Raw genomic sequence first — 18,852 nt, 5'->3', positions numbered from 1 at the left:
CCTAGTCTGTCCAAATCTTTCTGCAGCCTTCCTATCTCCTCAATGCTATCTATCCCTATCTTTGTATCATCTGCAAACTTAGTCAGAATGCTTCCAGTTCCTTCATCTAGGCCACTAATGTATAATGTGAAAAGTTGTGGTCCCAACACTGAGCCTTGCGGAACACCACTTGTCACCAGCTCCCACCCTGAGAAGGACCCTTTTATCCCCACTCTCTCTTTTCTGCCAGACAACCAAACTTCTATCCATGCTAGCAGCATGCATCTAATGCCATGGGCCCTTACCTTACTCAGTAGCCTCCTGTATGGCACCTTGTCAAAGGCCTTCTTGAAGTCCAGGTAGATAACATCCATTGGTTCTCCTCAGTCTAATCTGCTCATTACTTCTTCAATGAATTCTAGTAGATTTGTTAGGTATGATGTCCCCTTGATAAACCATGCTGACTCCGTCCTACTTTACTATAAACTTCCAAGTATTCAGAAATCTCATCCATCACGATGGATTTCAAGATCTTACCCACAACCGAGGTTAGGCTAATTAGTCTGTAATTTTCTGTCATCTACCTTACTCCCTTTTTAAACAGGAGTGTTACATTAGTGATTTTCCAGTCCTCTGGGACCCTCCCTAATTCTACTGATACTTGGAAGATTACCACTAACACCTCCATTATCTCTTCAGCAATCTCCCTTAGAACTCTGGGGTGTAGTCCATCTGGTCCAGGTAATTTATCCACCATTAGGCCATTCAGTTTCTCTAGGACCTTCACCTGGTGATGGCCACCATACTCAGCTCTGCCCCCTCGCTCTCCTGAAATTTTTGGTAAATTATTCGTATCTTCCACCATGAAGACTGGCATGAAGTAATTATTGAGCTCTTTAGCCATTTCCTTGTTCCCCACTACTATCTCTCCAGCATTATTTTCCAGTGGCCCAATGTCGACTTTTGCTTCTCTTTTGCACTTTATATATCTAAAGAAATCTTCCAGTCTTCTCTTATATTACTGGCTAGCATACCCTCATATTTAATCTTCTCCCTCCTTTTTTCGTTATCTTCTATAGGTGTTTGTAGGCTTCCCAATCCTTTGCTTTCCCACTGCCCCTCACCGCATTGTATGCTTTCTCTTTTGCTTTTATGCTATCTTTGACTTCCCTAGTTAGCCACGTTTGCCTCATCCTCCCTGTCGCATGCTTCTTTTTCTTTGGGATGAATCTCTGCTGTGTTTCCTGAATTACTCTCAGAAACTCCTGCCATTACTATTCCACTATCTTTCCTGCTAGACTCCTCTCCCAGTCAATTCTACCCAGCTCCTCCCTCAAGCCTCTGTAATTGCCCTTATTGAGCTGAAATACCATTACCTTTGATTCTATATTCTCCTTCTCAAATTGCAGAGTAAATTCTATCATATTATGATCACTGCCTACAAAGAGTTTCTTCACCGTAAACTGCCTTATCAAGTCTGCATCATTGCACAACTCTAAATCCAGTATTGCCTGTTTGCTAGTGGGTTCGACCACAAGCTCCAAAAAGCCAACTTGCAGACATTCCACAAACTCCTTTTCTTGCAATCCACTACCATCCTGATTTACCTAGTTCACCTACATATTGAAATCCCCCATGTTCACAGTAACTTTGGCTTTCCTATATGTATTTTCTATCTCCTGGTGTATCTTGTGCCCCAGCTCCTGGCTACTATTTGGAGGCCTATACATGACTCCAATTATGGTATTTTTCACCTTTGCGGTTCCTCAATTCTACCCACAAAGATGCCACACTATCTGACCCTACTTTGTTTATTACGTTGATTTAATTCCATTTCTCACTAATTGAGCAACCCACCCCATCTGCCCACCTGCCTATCTTTTCGATAGGAGGTATATCCTTAAATATTCAGCTCTCAGTCCTGATCCCCTTGCAGCCACGTCTCCATGATGCCCACCATGTCATACCTGCCAATTGTGATCTGCGCTACAAGCTCATTTCCCTTATTTTTTTACACTGCATGCATTCAGAAGTAACAATATTAGTTATATATTAGCCATCCCTCTTCTCATTGTCAGTCATTTTTTTCAGTGTCCTTGAAGTTTGATTGCTAACCCTTTCCAGATACTCTGTCCTATTTGTGTCTGTGCTGGAGACTTCAATAACTTCTCCTGAGTTCTGCCCTCTTACCTCCTTTTTTCATTCAGGTTTATTAATTTCCCCTATAACTGAACCCTCCCCCTCCCATTTAGTTCAAAACCCTGTCTCAACCCTAGTTATGCGATTCTCGAGGACACTGGTCTCAGCACAGTTCAGATATAGACTATCCCATTAGAACAGGTCCTTTCTTCCCCAGTACTCGTGCAAATGTCCCATGAATTCGAACCCATTTCTCTCACACCAATCTTTGACACACGCAGTTACCTGCTTAATCTCATTGACCCTGTGTCAATTAGCCCATGGCTCAGGTAGTCATACAGTCATAGAGATGTACAGCATGGAAACATACCCTTCGGTCCAATTCGTCCATGCTGACCAGATATCCCAACCCAATCTAATCCCACCTGCCAACACCTGGCCCATATCCCTCCAAACCCTTCCTATTCATATACCCATCCTGGTGCCTTTTAAAAGTTGCAATTGTACTTGCCTCCATCACTTCCTCTGGCAGCTCATTCCATACACACACCACCCTCTGCATGAAAAAAATTGCCCCTTAGGTCTCTTTTATATCTTTCCCCTCTCAGCCTAAACCTATGCCTTCTGGTTTGCACTCCCCAACCCCAGGGAAAAGACTTTGTCTATTTATCCTATCCATGCCCTTCATGATTTTATAAACCTCTATAAAGTCACTCCTCAGCCTCTGACGCTCCAGGGAAAACAGCCCTAGTCTATTCAACCTCTCCCTACAGCTCAGATCCTCCAACCCTGGCAACATTGCTTGTAAATCCTTTCTGAACCCTTTCAAGTTTCACAACATTCTTTTGATAGGAAGGAGACCAGAATTCCACACAATATTCCAACTGTGGCCTAACCAATGTCCTGTACAGCCGCCACATGATGTCCCAACTCCTGTACTCAATAAAGGAAACATACCAAATGCCTTCTTTACGATCCTATCTACCTGCAACTTCACTTTCAAGGAGATAAGGCCTCTTTGTTCAGCAACACTCCCAAGGACCTCACCATTAAGTCTATAAGTCTTGCTAAGATTTGCTTTCCCAAAATGCAGCACCTCACATTTATCTAAATTAAATTCCATCTGCCACTTCTCAGCCCATTGGCCCAACTGATCAAGATCCCATTGTAATTTGAGATAAACTTCTTTGCTGTCCATTGCACCTCCAATTTTGGTGTCATCTGCAAACATACTCACTATACCTCTTATGCTCATGTACAAATCATTCACATAAATGATGAAAAGTAGTGGACCCAGCACCGATCCTTGTGGCACTCCAGTAGTCACAGTCCTCCAGTCAGAAAAACAACCCTCCACCATCATCTTCTGTCTTCTACCTTTGAGCCAGATCTGTATCCAAATGGTTAGTTCTCCCTGTATTCCATGTGATCTAATCTTGCTAACCAGTCTACCATGAGGAACTTTGTCGAATGCCTTACTGAAGTCCATATAGATCACATTCACCACTCTGCCGTCATCAATTCTCTTTGTTGCTTCTTCAAAAAACTCAAACAAGTTTATGAGACATGATTTCCCACGCATCAAGCCATGTTGACTATTCATAGTCAGTCCTTGCCTTTCCAAATACATGTACATCCTGTCCCTCAGGATTCCTTCAAACAACTTGCCCATCACTGACGTCAGGGTCACTGGTCTATAGTTCCCTGGCTTGTCCTTACCACCCTTCTTAAACAGTGGCACCACGTTAGCTCCAGTCTTCCGGCACTGCACCTATGACTCTCAATTATACAAAGGTAAGGACTGATTAGGAATAGTCAACATGGCTTTGTGCGCGGGAAATCATGTATCACAAACTTGATTGAGTTTTTTGAAGAAGTAACAAAGAGGATTGATGAGGGCAGAGCGGTAGATATGATCAATATGGACTTCAGTAAGGCGTTCCACAAGGTTCCCCATGGGAGACTGATTAGCAAGGTTTGATCTCATGGAATACAGGGAGAACTAGCCATTTGGATACAGAACTGGCTCAAAGGTAGAAGACAGAGGGTGGTGGTGGAGGGTTGTTTTTCAGACTGAAGGCCTGTGACCAGTGGAGTGCCACAAGGATCGGTACTGGGTCCTCTACTCTTTGTCATTTACATAAATGATTTGGATGTGAGCATTAGAGGTACACTTAATAAGTTTGCAGATGACACCAAAATTGGAGGTATAATGGACAGTGAAGAGGGTTACCTCAGATTACAACAGGATCTTGATCACATTGGCCAATGGGCTGAGAAGTGGCAGATGGAGTTTAATTCAGATAAATGCGAGGTGTTACATTTTAGGAAAGCAAATCTCAACAGGACTCATACACTTAATGATAACATCCTTGGGAGTGTTGCTGAACAAAGAAACCTTGGAGTGCAGGTTCATAGCTCCTTGAAAGTGGAGTCGCAGGTAGATAGGATAGTGAAGAAGGCGTTTGGTAAGCTTTTCTTTATTGGTCAGAGTATTGAGTACAGGAGTCGGGAGGTCATGTTACGGCTGTACAGGGCATTGGCTAGGCCACTGTTGGAATATTGCATGCGATTCTAGTCTCCTTCCTATCTGAAAGATATTGTGAAACTTGAAAGGGTTCAGAAAAGATTTACAAGAATGTTGCCAGGGTTGGAGGATTTGAGCTATACAGAGAGGCTGAACAGGCTGGGGCTGTTTTCCCTGGAGTGTCGGAGGCTGAGGTGTGACCTTATAGAGGTTTACAAAATTATGAGGGGCATGGATGGGGTAAATAGGCAAAGTCTTTTCGCTGGGGTTGGTGAGTCCAGAACTAGAGGGCATAGGTTTAGGGTGAGAGGGGAAAGATATAAAAGAGAACTAAGGGGCAACGTTTTCACGCAGAGGATGGTACGTGTATGGAATGAGCTGCCAGAGGAAATGGTGGAGGCTAGTACAATTGCAACATTTAAGAGGCATTTGGATGGGTATATGAATAGGAAGGGTTTGGAGGGATATGGGCCGGGTGCTGGCAGGTGGGACTAGATTAGGTTGGAATATCTGGTCGGCATGGATGAGTTGGACCGAAGGGTTTGTTTCCATGCTGTACATCTCTATGATTCTATGACTCTAAATATCTCAGCAAGAGGCCCAGCAATCACTTCCCTAGCTTCCCACAGAGTTCGAGGATACACCTGATCAGGTCCTGGGGATTTATCCACTTTTATGCATTTCAAGATATCCAGCACTTCCTTCTCTGTAATATGGACATTTTTCAAGATGTCACCATCTATTTCCCTACATTCTATATCTTCCATGTTCTTCTCCACAGTAAATACTGATGCAAAATATTCTTTTAGTATCTCACCCATCTCCTGCAGATCCACACAAAGGATGCCTTGCTAATCTTTGAGGGTCCCTATTCGTTGCCTAGTTAGCCTTTTGTCCTTAATGTATTTGTAAAAACCCTTTGGATTCTCCTTAACTCTATTTGCCAATGCTATCTCATGTCCCCTTTTTGCCCTCCTGATTTCCCTCTTAACTATACTTCTACTGCCCTTATACTCTTCTAAGGATTTACTCGATCTATCCTGTCTATCCCAACATATGCTTCCTTCTTTTTCTTAACCAAAACCTCAATTTCTTTAGTCATCCAGCATTCCCTATACCTACCAGCATTTCCTTTCACTCTGACAGGAATATACTTTCTGTGGACTCTCGTTATCTCATTTCTGAAGTCTTCCCATTTTCCAGCTGTCCCTTTATCTGAGAACATCTGTGTCCAATCAGTTTTTGAAAGTTCTTGCCTAATACCGTCAAAATTGGCCTTTCTCCAATTTAGAACTTCAACTTTTAGATCTGGTCTATCCATTTCCATCCACTATTTTGAAACGAATAGAATTATGGTTGCTGGCCCCAAAGTGCACTCACTGACACCTCGGTCACCTGCCCTGCCTTATTTCCCACTATTTTGCACCTTCTCTTGTAGGTACATCCACATACTGAATCAGAAAATTTTCTTGTAAACACTTAACAAATTCCTCTCCATCTAAACACTAAGGCAGTCGCAGTCTGTGTTTGAAAAGTTAAAATCCCCTACCATAACCACCCTATTATTCTTCCAGATAACTGAGATCTCCTTACAAATTTGTTTCTCAATTTCTCTCTGACTATTAGGGGGTCTATAATACAATCCCCATAAGATGATTATCCCTTTCTTATTTCTCAGTTCCACCCAAATAACTTCCCTCGATGTATTTCCGGGAATATCCTCCCTCAGTACAGCTGTAATGCTATCCCTTATCAAAAACACCACTCCCCCTCCTCTCTTGCTTCCCTTTCCATCCTTGCTGTGGCATTTGTATCCTGGAACATTAAGCTGCCAGTCCTGTCCATCCCTGAGCCATGTTTCTGTAATTGCTATGATCTGCCAGTCCCATGTTCCTAACCATGCCCTAATCCAGAGATCATTACCTTTTTGGTTCTGCTTTTTAATTCAGATCCCACCTGCTCATATTCCCTTAGCAGAACCTCTGGCCTGGTTTTATCTATGTCATTGGTACCTACGTGGACCATGGCCACTGGATCTTTACCCTCCCACTCTAAGTTCCTCTGCAGCCCAGATGAAATATCCCGAACCCGAGCACCAGGCGGACAATACACCCTTTGGGACTCTCGATCCTGGTCGCAGAGAACAGTGTCTATGCCCCTAACTATAGTATCCCCAATTACAACATTTCTCTTCTCTCCTTTCACTTGAATGGCTCCCTGTACCACAGTGCTGTGGTCAGTTGGCTCATCCTTCGTGCAGGCCCATCCCATCCACACAGAGAGCAAAATGTTTGATCTGGTTAGACAAAGCTAAGGGCTGAAGATCCTGCAACTCTACCTCCTGGATCACTCTATCTGCATCACTCACAGCCACACCCTGCTGTTTCCTGATTACTGGCTGAATTCGAGTGAGTTCGTCTAAGGGGTGTGACTGTCTCCTGAAACACAGCATCCAGGTAACTCTCCCCCTCCCTGAGGTGCCGCAATGGTTGAAGCTCAGACTCCAGTTCATCAACTCTGAGCTGGAGTTCTTCCAGCAACCAAGATTTAAAACAGACTTGGTCATTGGGAACCACAATGGGGTCCACCAGCTCCCACATCATGAAGAAACAACACATCACCTGACTCTCCATCCTCATTTTATTTAATCAGTTTTGAAATTTTTTAAATTTTTTAACTGCTTTTGTATCTCTGCTTATGTAAGTTGTAACCAATAAATAGGTTTCAACCAACAAATAAGTTGTAACCAATAAATTAACAAGATTCAATTTAACACAGATTCAAATTTAGCAGACCTCTTATTAACCAATCAAATCACAGCCCTCCTGTGATGTCACCTTTCAGATTTTCCCAATCAGATTCAGAAACAGAATCACCTACCTTCCCAGGCTGCTCTCTGCTTGGCTCCTCTCCTGAAGTCAAAGCCCTAAGTCTACATGGTATGTTTATAGACCACTTACCTTCCCAGGCTGCTCTCTGCTCGGCTCCTCTTTTGAAGTCAAGGCCCTAAGTCTACATGGTATGTTTATAGACCACTTACCTTCCCAGGCTGCTCTCTGCTCGGCTCCTCTCCCCTTGAAGTCAAGGCCCCAAGTCCACCCGGTAAGTTTACAGATTGGATCAGGCTGTATCTCAGGATTTGCTTGCTGTCTTAGTGCACGCTAACTTTGAGCCTTCCTGGATGCTCACTGAACCTCTGTCTTAATGACAAAGCCGAACAAGTTTAACATGCTTGTCAGCAGTGAATCATTGACAGGATCGCTTTGACAATATCATGTGCCAGCCAAATGTATGGTAAACCTGCTGCAAGTGCAATAAATTGAATGGCCTTGTCTCAAAGTCTCAGGGGAGTAGTCCTAAGTTGAGGGAAACATCCTTTGGTCAGGGAGTCCAACACAGTAAATCAGGCAGCCATTGACATCAGTCCAGGGCCTTGGGCACTGTCAGGTAGTAGGTCAGGATGGACAAGGACAGAGGATCCATATCTCTACAGTGTAGGGTGTGGGTCATAGTCAACTATGGGCCCGGTGCAATCAGTGTGGAGAATCATGAGAAGGCAGCCAGTGAGCTGTATGAATACCAGTTAGCGATCTGGACTTTCACTACTTGGAGCTGTCCAGCAAAGTCACTTAGGATTGGGCCAAAAGCAGTCCTGGGAATTTGTCCACTAAATGACAAGGGAGAGGTATATCAACAGCTAATGCATTGTGGGAGGCTGGGAACTCGATTGTGGGGATTGGAGTCAGAATGCTGGGATGCAGAGGCAATTACACCAATGAAAAAGGCAATTTAACATATAAGGGTGTGGACACTATCAATTATGAGAGAGAACATTATCATACGGGAAGGATGGAGGTTATCTGCTGTAAACAGCACATTGCTTTCCGTGAGGGAGAGTTCACAAATGGATCAGGCATCTTTACATGATCTGCCTGGGACTGAGGTGATAAAGTGGGCAGGTGGCGAACCTAACTTGGGACTTAGGGAAATGTAATGTCTATGGGGTAAATGGGGATTGACAACTGGAAAGAAAATTGTTTATGTTTGAAGATTCACCAAGATGGAGAGACTGTGCTGAAGACACACTGTTTGGGTGGGGGGGCTACTGCTGTTGTTTTCCATTATGCAATTAGTGGCAAATACATAATGGAGATGAAAATGGCTGTGACCAAATCCAGAGTTGGGGGGAGCGATGTAAGGTCCTTCAAAGGGCAGCAGCATTACACAGACACCCAGACACTGAAGCTGAACAACTCCTCTGATGCTTTGTGACCCTTAGGCATTAACTTCATGTGTACTGTACAGTCCAAATCCTGGCTGTAAGCTCCCATGGCCACCTCATACAGGACAATGAATGAATCTGTACGATGGCTGTGATGTAATAGCAATGTTTGCTGACCAAGAATCTTCAAGTCCCCAAGCCAAAGTAGCAATCGCCTGCCATTTACTCATTGCCTGATCGTGGTGTAGGAGCTACTCAGTTCACACCTTGGACCATTGAATGTTGTCTAAAACTGGCTAGGATCTGGGCTTCCAAAATTGTATTTGCAGCTACACAGAGATTTGCAAACATAGCTGATGGTGAAAAGTGAACACATTTTATATATATGAAATCTTGTTTATATTGTTGCCTTACTAATGCCACTAAGATGCCCTTGGGTCTTCATTTTCTCCCTACCCCTACCCCGCCATGCATTCCTAAGTTCTACAGCGGGGGTGAAGGGAGCCTGCCTGACAGTGGAACCCATTGGCTGTGGATGTTTGGTTGGGTGACACTGGAGGTATTTTCTTCTAGAAACCTTAGCTATACTGAATGTTTCCACTCAGAGACATGTGCACCTTCCTCAGCTCAATCTCCCACAGGCCTGAGTGAGGCAGGCAGGGTGGAACTGGGAAGCATGGCCCCCTCTGGAGTGGCCTAAGAGGAGACTTCTGAGGGACCTGTGTGGGTTTCCTCCTTTGGCTGGTTGTCTCCTGGCACTACCTTGTAAGGACTCTCCAACTCTCGTTGTGAGGACAGGGATACCTAGAATCCTTTGTCACTGTTGCCCTGCTGAGCACCAATGATTGAATAGTGGAGTGCAGGTCTGTGGGTATTTCCAGCAGGTCAGCTGGACCTGGATCTCCATAGCAGCCACCAACATGCCCAGGAGACAGCTAGACAATTGCCTGCCTGAGGCAGCAGGTTCCCAATTATGGTGTTGCAATCCTGCAGCCACATCCTGCAGTGTCAAACTGACTAGTACCTGGCAAGCCTGCTTGCTGCTCCTGTTTCTGTTTGTGTCTTTGTATAAAGTCCATAATTGCCTACACTATGATGTCCTCTCTTGCCTGGGGCTTACCATATCCCAGGTATCCAGCAATCCTCTGATTGTCAGCAACTTGGGGCATGTATCCCTCAGCCATTTGCAGAAATGTAGCAGCGAAGTGCTCATCAGCAGGTACCCCGACTCTAATCTAGCTGACATATCCAGCGAGGGGTTGGTATCTGAGCTGATGGTTGGTGCAGGAAGCAGCCTTGCTAATGTATCCTCCGAGCCCACTCTCTCCCTCGGAGGTAGAGGAAGGGATGTCTTTCAGGGTGACCTCTTTACCCTGGCCACCACTGTCATCCCACTCATACCTGCAAGAGAGAAAGTGTTGGGCCCAAGGTGGAGAAGTTCTGGCATGTTAGCAATAAATCCACCAGGGGGGTGGTGGGAGAGTCTCCACAAGACAACTCCTGGTCTTCACCAATCAGGACCTCATAAGGGGTGAACATGTCCTACCAACTTCCCAAACCTGGCTCTTTCAGCCCTGCTGTGGGTCATTTACTCCTGTAATAAGAGAAACCGAATGATTGAGTGGGTGGCAGAGATATAGGAATAGCAGTTGTGCGTGTGTGTGCATGTGTGTGTCTGGTAACTCGAAGTTCATTCAGTTTTTAAATATTTCAGAATTCCAAGAAGCAAAATGCAAGAGAATGAATGACAACCATGCTGTAGTTCTAGATAACTTTTCAATTTTCTGTATGCACACAGATCATTTCCAGGACTAATCCATATTCTCTATGGATCAGGATTTTCTGTGGAAACTCTTCTGCTATATCATGCCCAGGTCAATCATTGAATATTTTTATTATTACTGGATACTGTCTAGAGAGTTCCTTTCCAATATTTTTATTCACTCTCAGGATATTGATGCTTCTTTTAAGACATGTATATAATGTTTATTCATGGTTTCCTTTGGGAAGGCGGTGATGGTTTTTCTTCCTGAACCACTACACTCTGTGTGATGCAGATACGCCCACAGTGCTGTGAGGTAGGGAACTCCAGGATTTTAATCCAATAACAATGACAGCAGAGCAATATAATACTGGAGTATGACTTGTTTCACAAACTGGATAATATCAGTTATGCAGGACACTTTGGCAACACTTTGAACTAACAAAGTGGGTTCGCCTCTAGAGCCATTTACAGATGAAAATACTATCAGCTCAAAAACAGAATGGATGCAATTCACATGGCGTTAAAAAGATAATCTCAAAACCTGAGATTCTTTTAAAATTTCAATACTGGGCATAAGATAAAACAAATATGTTCAAGGCAAGATAGCAATCAGATTCCCTAAAAGACTGGTAGAATGCAAAGGTTGCAGGAATGTCTGAAGTATATTTAAAGACATGTGTTCCACCTCATAACAAAATGAAATTGAACTGAAGCCCAAAATGTGTACGATTTTTATCCCAGCAAAAATTCTTTGAAGAAGGGACTGATGTTTGAAGTGGAATGTAAAAATACTATTTCATCCATCTATATTTTTAATGGCACCCGAATCAAACATGCATCCTTCTGAATTGGGTGAAGTGACTCTTATTTCTCAATACTTTTGATTCACCACGCACATATGGTGTTGGTTACATGAGTTAACTAGGTGGCTGCTTTTTGATGTTAACAGTATGGTTCAGTTCCCACACTGGTTGAAGTTACCACAAAGGAGTCTCTTTCTTGACCTTCTTTCCTTGCCTCATCCTCAAGTTAAACCATCATCAGACATCCCTCAATCTAATGAGGGGTAGGGACTATTGAAATTTTGCCTTTTATAATAAGGAGTCTGAAATTTGTTGCCACTGTTGCAGGTTTAAGGCAGAGCATGGGTACAAACTCCTTGAAAGGTATTCATTCTCCACTAGAAGTCAAATCTGCTGCATTTTGGGGTTGCATGGCAGTTGCTGTTGGTCCTAATAAAGACATGTTATGATGATAGGTTGGAACCCTGAGTGCTCTGGATATTTTTTAAACTTTTAATTCCACAATGTGCTTTTTCTTAAAAAAAGAGGATGACCAGAAACAAAAGGAAAAGACTGCAAGATCTACATTCAGTGTGGTCTTGCAAAGTCCTTTGTGGGACTCAAGGAATGTTGACGGGTGTCAATTAACATTAAACTGAAAGAGAGATTTCAGATAGAGAAAATAAGGGAGCTATCTCCCTTCTCTCAGCAGAAAGCTACCTCTTGCAGACATTTTTGGGTTTTGTTCCTCCAGGAAGGTAGAAACGAGTTAAATACTGACCATAGCAGGAGAAGGGATGTTATTAAAAGTAGGTGGGGTAGTGAACTGAGTTAATGTACTCCAGCCTGGATTCAAGCAATTGTATGCTATGGAGGTCATTGTCAAACTAGTCACACTTGCTATATACGTAAAAATACTCTCTCATGGGGAAGTGCTAGAAACCAACTTGCCAGTAAGCCAATCAGAAGGGAACAGTACAAAAGAATTTCAACTGGTCTCCAAAAGCCAGGAATCTCAAAACTGACTGTCCATCTGTCAATGTTTTACTATCTACTGTTCACAAGCTACCCAGAAAGACTGTTTTGCATAACTTCTAATATCTTTGGACTCAATTCTTATTCATAATCTGTCTGTATATGCGTTGAATTATTATTTATTTCCAATTTAATAAAGAATAACTCTTATATTAACTCAAGAGAGCTTAAGTTAAGCTCCTTCTTAAATATAAATTCATTTGATCTTGGAGAAAGGTATTCAAAGGGAGAGATATCGTTCTTAAAACAAGGGGACTGAATGGATAAAGATGAGGAGCCTATTCATCCCTCCTCACCCAGGAGCTTGACAGTTCGGGGTATCCATCAGGACCCAGAATAACTTGGAGAACTTCATGTGGGATTGGTTGTGTCAGGCATGGCCCCCATCCACCTTCATAAAGGCCCCCACGAGAAAAGATGGTGATATCAAGAATGGGGATACCTTCGGCTTATACATTCCAAGTCCTAACCCCTTAAGGAAATTTAATAGAATGTCAGAACTAGTCTCCTGCCTAATGGAAATGAGTGCTAACTGAGGATAACAGATGATTTTTAATGCAAATTTTTATTTTAAAAAAAACTATTTAACTGCAAGCCCTGTACAACGGGTGCCATTTGTTGGTGATTTTCCATGCTTTGAGGAGGCCACAACATCACTCCACTTGGACTTGGCATGACTGACTCTGTAACAGCTTGAAGCAATAACATATTCATCCACATCTTAGACAATGTGTGTCTATGGTATTCAGTTTTGTTTGGCACCAGAAATGCTGAGGTTAAAGAGTTTTCCATCCAGGCAGTAGTATTGAGACCAGAGGGCCAGTTAATCTTTAATGAGATGAATATCTACTGTCAGGTAATTGTGAATAGCATGGATTCTATCACAAAGCCTTGCATAAAACCTGCCCTGATTTTGAAGGAGTCTCTTTAAAGATAGGTGTGTCATATCACCTATGAAGCAGCTGCAAGATTGTTGTGAAGTTCTTTGGACATTCAAATCTTCCAAATGATCCAAATAGTCCAAATTCAATTGATTTACTGAATCAAGTACTTTGATAATTTTGACGAAAGCATTGCAGAGTTCCTGGTGTTGTTCTCAATAATTTTCTTGGCTTTACCTGAGAACAAAGACTGTTAAATGTCCTTTGGAAGGTTCAAACTGTGTGTCTAGGAGGATTCCTTACGCATATATCTTGTGACTGCTACAGCTAAACGAAAACTGGACAAAACCTGAGCTTGGACAACTGGCCGCTCCCCTTCCATTGTTAAACTGTTAAACTTCATAGATTCCTCAGCATCTCTCTGCCTTTATGATCTCTATTCGAAAAAACCAAGGGCAAAATAACCTTTTTAAAGTGATAGCATCATCACATCTGAATGACCAAAATTATGATAATTAGCAACCAATAAAATCAGATCATTTTATTGAAACCATTATTCCATTCCCTAAATACACGTGACTTCAATCCAATGTTTGCTGTTTTATTTTAACAACCTTTCTCCAACAAAATAGCATAAACTCCTTGAAATTGTCATATAAAGAAGCATGATTCAGCAAAACACTGTCCTTCAGCTGCTGCCACAGCAAAAAAAAAATCCTGTTCATTCACAAGCTTCAGGTTGGTCATTTCCAGCTGTTTAGCTGGTGCGAAAATTGCACTGCAGCCAATTGGGTGGTAATTACCACATCATTGCCAAAGGAAATAATCTCAATATCACAAACAGTATGATGCCACCCATCATTTTCAGAGGCTGGATGAATGAAGGCCAACTACTCCCAGACAAATATAACAATATTTAACACAACTCTTCTCAGAATGAAAATCCAAATTACTTTGTGTTTGATTCTGAAACAAGGAAATAATTGTGCCTGTTGATTTCGACAGTAACAGCATAGACACTTTTTTTTTCTCAATGCATTAACAATATCACTAAAAATAGCAACCAGACTATCTCTTCTCTTCAAAATCAACAAACCAACAGATATCCCTGAGGACCACCATTCCAGGATGAGTGGCAGGATGTGTGCGCAACTAGTGATCGCTGATGATGTCACTGCACTAGTAATCCGGTGCCCCAGCCTAAGGCTCAATAAAAATCTGAAATTAAAAGCTAGTTTAATAATAGTCAATCTTTTAAATACCCAACTGTACACTGATATCCATCAGGAAAGGAAAACTACCCAAAGCAAAGTGATTGACTATTAACTCCCCTCTGCAGCTTCTCAGTTCGAGGGTGATTAAAAATGTCTATATCCCATAGTTTTGTTTTTAAAACATATGACTGTCATCTTCTGCTCCTGATCACAGGAAAATATTGAGGACTTTTTTTTCAATGGGTTCCTGCACCATCCTGGGGGTTTTATGTTGTGTGTAGTCTCTCTAAACCCCCGTGTAAATATGAACCCATCTCCACTTAGCCAGCTCCCTCCAATGTTTTGGAGGACAGCTCATTAATTCTTTAAGGATGATGCTTGGCTGACTCCATGAGGGAATCCTGTCTCAGAGAGGTGCTGGCCAATCCAAGCCTAGCAACTACATGTTTGCAGTACCAAGGCAGTGCAGTGCCCAATGCATGTAGGGAAGGAGGTGGTGTTCAGCAATATAACTGGACATTGAGCTGAGACCTCTGCAGTCCAAGCCAATGGGCCAAAGTGAGGAGAAGGTAAGGGGGTGGTACATATTAGCAGGCTGGAGCAGGTGGGACTTGAACGTGGGCCCTCTAGTCCATGGTTAGGGACTACCATTGCATTACAAGAAGCCCTATCCATTATATTGGAGCAGTAGGATGTGGCCTTTAATTGAGCAGTCATTGTCTACTTAAGGAGTCATAAGCAGGTGAAGATATAGTGATATATCTTCAACATGATACCATGTGTTAGGGGTGGGGGCCAGTTGAACCAGGATATGATGGTGATCGCACATGCCTTTATTACCAGATCTAACTGCATATTTCTCTGCTCGTGGGAGGGTCGAGTGTACCTTGGGCTCCTACAATAACTTATGAAGGCTTATGCAATGTGGCTTGATTGACAGACAACTGACTATACATTTAAACTAAGATTGTCACCCTCCTACAAGTAATATGTATGATTTCAAAAGTGCCAGCAAGATTATTTCAAAAGCAGAAAATCTGCAGGGATTTGCCAGAATCTTCTTTACCTGAAGGCATTTAGATTAATAAAAATTTGCAAAGAACAGTTGCTGCTGCGTACCAACTAGTATTTTCTTTTATCAAACACAAAGAATTCAGGAGAAACTTGGCAGGTCTGGCAGCATCTGTGGAGAGAGAAACAGTTAATGTTTCAAGTCTGGTGTGACTCTTCTTTAGAACTCAAAGGTGTTGGAAATAAGTTATTTTTTATACTTTTGACAAGAGGCAGAGGAGAAGCATGAGGGCAGATTGTGTTGCAATGCTCTGAGGTTGTTAATAATGGAGAAAGAAAAAGTGAAGTAAAATTGTGTGAATTAAGTATTTTCCTTAAAAGCATTTTTTTGGGAAACTTGTGTGTTGTCTAAATTACCCAACTGGCTAGGCACAATAAATGATAAGAAACTTTTAGCATTAATTTTAATGTTATTAGCATAGATTTTTCACATATCATAATAAAACACCTTTCTCCCATCTCAGAAGCATGGAACAAATAAAAAATATTGTTTTTTGTCTTGATTATGGAGACGACTTTACACGTATTTTAACTTTTTGATCTGTATCACATTTTGTCCACTGCATCAAAAAGTAACATTCACGCCACACAAATGGCATACCATGATCATCACCAGTAAAAGACAAACTAACTATTGACATTCATTGATGTTACCATCACAGAATCTCCCACTATCAACATCCTGGGAACTACCATTGACCCGAAACTCAACTGGACCTGCCACACAAACACAATAGCTACAAGAGCAGGTCAGAAGCTGGGAATACTGTAGCAAGCAATTCACCTCCTGACTCCCCAAAGTCTGTCCCGTCATCTACAAGACACAAATCAGGAGTGTGATGGAATACACAACACCTGCCTGGATGGGTGCAGCTCCAACAACACTCAAGAAGCTTGATGCCATCTATGACAAAGCAGCCCAATTGATTGGCACTACATTCATAAGCATCTACTCCCTCTACCACCGATATTCAATAGCAGCAGTGTGTACTATCTACAAGATGCACTGCAAAAATTCACCCAAGACTCTTGGAAAGTCCCTTCCAAAACTTATGATAATTTCCATCTATAAGGACAAGGACACCAGGTACATGGGAACACCATCACCTTCAAGTTCCCATCCAAGCCACTACCATCCTAACTTGGAAATATAGTGCAGTTCCATCACTGTTGCTGGGTCAATATCCTGGAATTCCATGCCTAAGAGCATTGTGGGTCAAACCACTGCTGGTAGAACATAGAACATAGAACATAGAAGAATACAGCGCAGTACAGGCCCTTGGGCCCTCGATGTTGCGCCGATCCAAGCCCACCTAAACTACACTAACCCACTATCCTCCATATACCTGTCCAATGCCCTCTTAAATGCCCATAAAGAGGGAGAGTCCACCACTGTTACTGGCAGGGCATTCCATGAACTAACGACTCGCTGAGTGAAGAACCTACCCCTAACATCAGTCCTATATCTACCCCCCCTTAATTTAAAGCTAGACTGCAGCAGTTCAAAAAGACAGCTCACCACCACCTTCTCAAGGGCAACTGGGAATGGGCAATAAATGCTGGCCCAGCCAGCAATGCCTGCATCTCAGCAAAATTAAATTTTTTTTTAAATGTATGACTAATAATTACAGCATCCTGTACTATTTGCTGAGTCATGGGTTCAAGTCACATACCAGAAGCTTACAGGACTCTCCAGGATAATTCACGGTGATTCTGAAATCATAGATATTGTTGAATATACTGTTGTGATGTTAAAATTTTTAAACTAGCATATTCCCTGTTATAACAATTTTTATTTGACTCTTTTTTTTTTTGAATTTCTGTGGCCTAACATAGATGTTGGAGCAGTCAGATTGATCCCTGGGAAGGTTCATGCTGCAGCAGACTGGCAAGATGTAACCTGTTCTGTAACTTGTTGGTTCTGTAACTTTCTGTCTCACTGGTAATTGGTGCCTGGCTGTAATCGTGACTGCAGTGTATACTACTGCAATAACAAATGGGTTATCAATTTGAATTCTATTGCAATATAAACAAATATGGAAAGATGGCTACTCACTCAGAAAATCAAAAATGTTTTGTGCTGTTGCGTGCAATTCTGGTCTCCTTCCTATCAGAAAGATGTTGTGAGACTTGAAAGGGTTACGACGGTTGGAGGATTTGAGTTATAGGGAGAGGTAGAATAGGCTAGGGCTGTTTTCCCCGGAGCATCGGAGGCTGAGGGGTGACCTTTTAGAGGTTTATAAAATCATGAGGGGCATGGATAGGATAAATAGACAAAGTCTTTTCTCTGGGTTTGGGGAGTCCCGAACTAGAGGGCATGGGTTTAGGGTGAGAGGGGAAAGATATAAAAGAGACCTAAGGGGCAACTCTTTCATGCAGAGGGTGGTACATGTATGAATAAGCTGCCAGAGAATGTGGTGGAGGCTTGTACAATTGCAATATTTAAATGGCATATTGATGGGTATATGAATATGAAGTGTTTGGAGGGATATGGGCCGCGTGCTGGCAAGAGGTAATAGATTTGGTTGGGATATCTGGTCGGCATGGACAAGTTGAACTTAAGGGTCTGTTTCCGTGCTGTACATCTCTATGATTCTATGACTCGACATGGTGGATGTAGAAAGGATGTTTACTCTTGTGCAAGAATCTAAAACTAAAATTTAAAACAGGGGTCCCTGTTTAAAAATAAGGAGTCACTCATTTAAAAAAGAGAGGACAAAAAGTTATAAAACTTTTCCTCGAAAGATGGTGAAAGTAGAGTTGTTAAATATTTCTAAGTGAAGATAAATAGATTCTTCACAAGCAAAAGAGTGAAAGGTTAGCTCAGGTAAGCAGGAATATGGATAATCAGATCAATGTGATCTTATTAAATCTGGAGCAGGTGTGAGGGGCTGAGTGGCCCAGACATGCTCCTAATTCAAACCTTTGTATGTTGATGAGAAGTAGTCCCATCAACACCTTTAGTACCCTTAAGTATGATACGACAGGCATGTTAGTGGGAGAGATTTAGAAGAGATCTAGCTGCTTAACTTAGGGCATTTATAAAGTTCTGTGACAATCAGCAGCAACAGAAATGTAAAATATAACTGAATATCCTGTTATGTTCATATGAACATAGGAATAGGGAGCAGCAGTAGGCCATTCAGCCTCTTGAGCCTGTTCTTTATTTCAATATGTCGTTGGATAGCCAGCATTTTATTGCCTGTGCCCGAGTTGTTCTTGAAATGGTGATAGTGA

Source organism: Chiloscyllium plagiosum, unplaced genomic scaffold, assembly GCF_037043375.1.
Source record: "Chiloscyllium plagiosum isolate Xiang-an unplaced genomic scaffold, Cpla_swu_hap1 HiC_scaffold_1, whole genome shotgun sequence".
NCBI lineage: Eukaryota > Metazoa > Chordata > Chondrichthyes > Orectolobiformes > Hemiscylliidae > Chiloscyllium > Chiloscyllium plagiosum.
This window is presented reverse-complemented; position numbering follows the sequence as displayed.